Raw genomic sequence first — 3,462 nt, forward strand, 5'->3', positions numbered from 1 at the left:
TTTATGTCTGTTTTCAAGTTTGCCTTAAACTGTTCATTTGTCTGTGCTTCTAGCTTTTAACCAGGCTTTTAACCATAGCTCTCTGAAAAATGGGCTCTTTTATAAATCTGATGTGATATATTTTTTGTTTGAATGCATGAGCATCATAGAATGTATTATTTATTATTTAGCACTTTGGCACAAAAGTCGTACAAGATACACAGCAGTCGAAAACCCCCATTCTCTTTCAGAGCTCAAACTGAGGAAAGTCCTGTTTAATGCATCATGCAACGAGTTCTGGGCCATATGGGTGTCGAGGTTTGAGTTATTGTCATTGTGAGTTCCAAGTCTTCTAAGTTCAAAGTTTGGCAGCGGATAAAAGAAGTTTAGTGCCTTAGGTAAGCATGGAAACCCGAGTTTTCACTACAGCCTTCATGATGTGTTTAATTTTGCAGAGTCAAAGTATTTACACCTCTTTGAATGTTTTCACATGTAGAATCTTCTTATAAACACCTTAATCCAATTTTTCGTTATAATCCAACACGACATCCCACATGAGTATGAATGGGACAAAAAACACTAATTTAGTTGAAATGCTAAAAATGTGAAGAGGTTTTCTTAAAGAGTTATATTATATTTAGCTTAATTCATCTTCATCATCGACTTGGAACAGCTTACCTGTCCCTAAGGAAAAAAAAATAAAAAATCCCCACAGTATGATGCTGCCCCCACCAGGGCACAAATTGATCTCAGGCATTTTTGGTGTTTTCCATTAGATTCATTATGGTGTTTGTTCACTCAAGTCCCTCGACAAAGATCTAAAGGCTGGATTTATATTCTGTATTCAATTCTTTCTTCTTAACCAATACACACAGCTTTTATTTGTTTTATTTGTTTGATGCAGTATCCCAGTAAAATATACTTTGTGGCTATACTGTGAAACATTAAAAAAAAAACATATGGCCATCATGTAGGACAGGGGTCTTCAAGGTTTTCCAGGCCAAGGTCCCCCAAACTGAGGGCGAGATGGAGCGGGACCCCTAATTATACATATTGTATAAAATTGCTTTATATCAAACTGCTCCTATAGTCACTTTATTACAGATGAAGTAATGTGACAAAAGTTATTTCACCCTGGGATTATAAAAGTATTTCTGATTCTGATTCCTGGTTGATGGGACAGGTGTTGTGAATGAAACGGTGCCCAGCTTGAAAGAGCTCCTGTGTGTCGCTGAATGTGTGCATTGATGACTGGGAGACATCTTCTGCCTCCATTTATCTGTTTACATCAGTGTCTTGAATTCATGTTAATATGTATTTAAAGACATTTCAATTAGCGGAAATAAACTTTCACGACCCCCATGCAGTACCTCTTCGGACCCCTTAGGGGTCGCGGACCCCCTGTTGAAGCCCTCTGATGTAGGATAAAGACACCAAAATGAATATGAGAAAATACTTTATCTGTTAGATTTGAGAGCTCTTTGTGTTCGGGAGCTCCACTTTAAAGATCTCATGTGACATAGCCTAAGAGGTCAGAGGTGAGGTCAAAGGGGGGCTTCTAATTAGTCTGTCTACCAACCAACCATGTCTCATAGTATGGGTACCATTTATGGCATCTCACCCCTGACCTACAGGGCCGGTTCTCTGCATTGTTCCCACATAGATGTAGATAGTGGAAAGAAAGGTGAAGGTTTACATTGAAGAAGAGGCTTAAACCAAAGGATGAAAACCACTGTAGGAGCAGCAAGGCTGGGATCTACACTGTGCCTCAAAGTTTTTTTTTTCACCTAAGCTTTTCCACATTTTAAGCCAAAATTTACTTATATTTTACCAAGATCTTATGTAAATTACTATCAAGATTAAGAAAGAAATTTTTTTTTTTAAGAATATTGTTATTAAAGATATGGAAAGGTTCAAGTGGTATGACTACTTTAATAAAACGCAGCTGCTTGTATTTATTGCATTGTTGATCAGTGAAACACAGAAACCTGCCTAAAATGTTTCTAGAGCTGTTTGAAGAACTTATATTCGCCTCCATCAATGTGACCACACTGACTCCTCCCCAAAACTGCATATATAAAAATATACAATGTTCTGTAACAAATGTAGGAAGAATACCAACTTCTGAGTGTAAATTATATGATCACTAGATTAAAATGTTTATTTTTAACCTATAATTACTTATGAATGTAGCCCTTCTGATTTTAGTACACAACACAGTTCTTAGCTCTTAAAACTGATGGATTTAAATTAAAGGTCAGGTATTCGCTAAAAGTGAAAACCAAGCAATGAACCAAACATTCTTACTTCTAAGATGATCAAAACACCCAGCGTATTTTTGCTTAAATCTAAGATGATGTAAAAATGTAATTTTTTGTCTTTTTCCAACAAAATCTGAAAAAAAGAAAACTTTTCAAACCAATGGAAAGCTGCAGTTACGGTCCATTTCTCATTCCATCCTTTTTTGCACATTTATATTTTAACCCACAATTTATATTAGGTTTTGTTCCAATGCTGTCTTGTACTCTTTGCTTCACTGTCAGCCGTACTTGTAGCCTCTATTATTCATCAGCCTCACTCCTGAGCTATTTTTACCTGCTTTTGCAGTCGCTCCATCTTTTTACTTCGCTGGCTGCATCTGTCAACACAAATACTTATTTCCCCTTAGTTCTGACCTGGTTTATAGTTCCTGACCAAGGATTCCAGCGTCAGTGCAGCCACAGCAAACACAAAAAAAAAATCATCACTACTTTTGACACCATTAGGGAGTCACTGTTCCTCAAAGAATATGTTGATTCTTGTTCTAACAAAACAAAACAAAGTAATCTTGATATTTACTTTTGCATTTATAACCTGATAGCGGGTCTTTTTAGATTTCAGTTTAGAACTCTTTCAAATATATTTCAAGATGATGTAAATCACCTATGAATTGGTTTGCTTTATTCAGAACTACAGTAACTGAGCTCCAAACTCCTCCAAAGTGATAAACCTGGGTTCCTTCCCTTTAATATCCCTTAAAAATGATCACAGAGCCATATCACCTCACACAGCCACCAATGGTGTTTCAGTCAGATTAAGCTGCCATGTACAGGCTTTTTAAAAGAAATGATGGGTTATTGTCCAAACTGGGCCCAGCTGCTCCGTTTACAGGATGTACGAAAAAACAGATTTAAAATTAAACCAGGAGTTCTCATTCACATGCTGTGTAAAAAATTACAGTGTGACCCAAGATTTTCATGAAATAAAGTTCATTATTAGTATGAAAGCAATTTATATCGAACTTAATTTTTGTTTTCAGAGCAACACAAATAGTCCTGTGTGTATAATAAAGAAATGCTCAAGAAATAGATACAGCACAGCTTGTGTGGATGGTTTAATGGCAAAGAGTATATATATAGATATATATAGATATATATATAGATAGAGATATATAGAGATATATATATATAGATATATATAGATATAGATATATATATATATATA

Source organism: Cyprinodon variegatus, unplaced genomic scaffold (assembly GCF_000732505.1).
Source record: "Cyprinodon variegatus isolate N-32 unplaced genomic scaffold, C_variegatus-1.0 Scaffold199, whole genome shotgun sequence".
Lineage (NCBI taxonomy): Eukaryota > Metazoa > Chordata > Actinopteri > Cyprinodontiformes > Cyprinodontidae > Cyprinodon > Cyprinodon variegatus.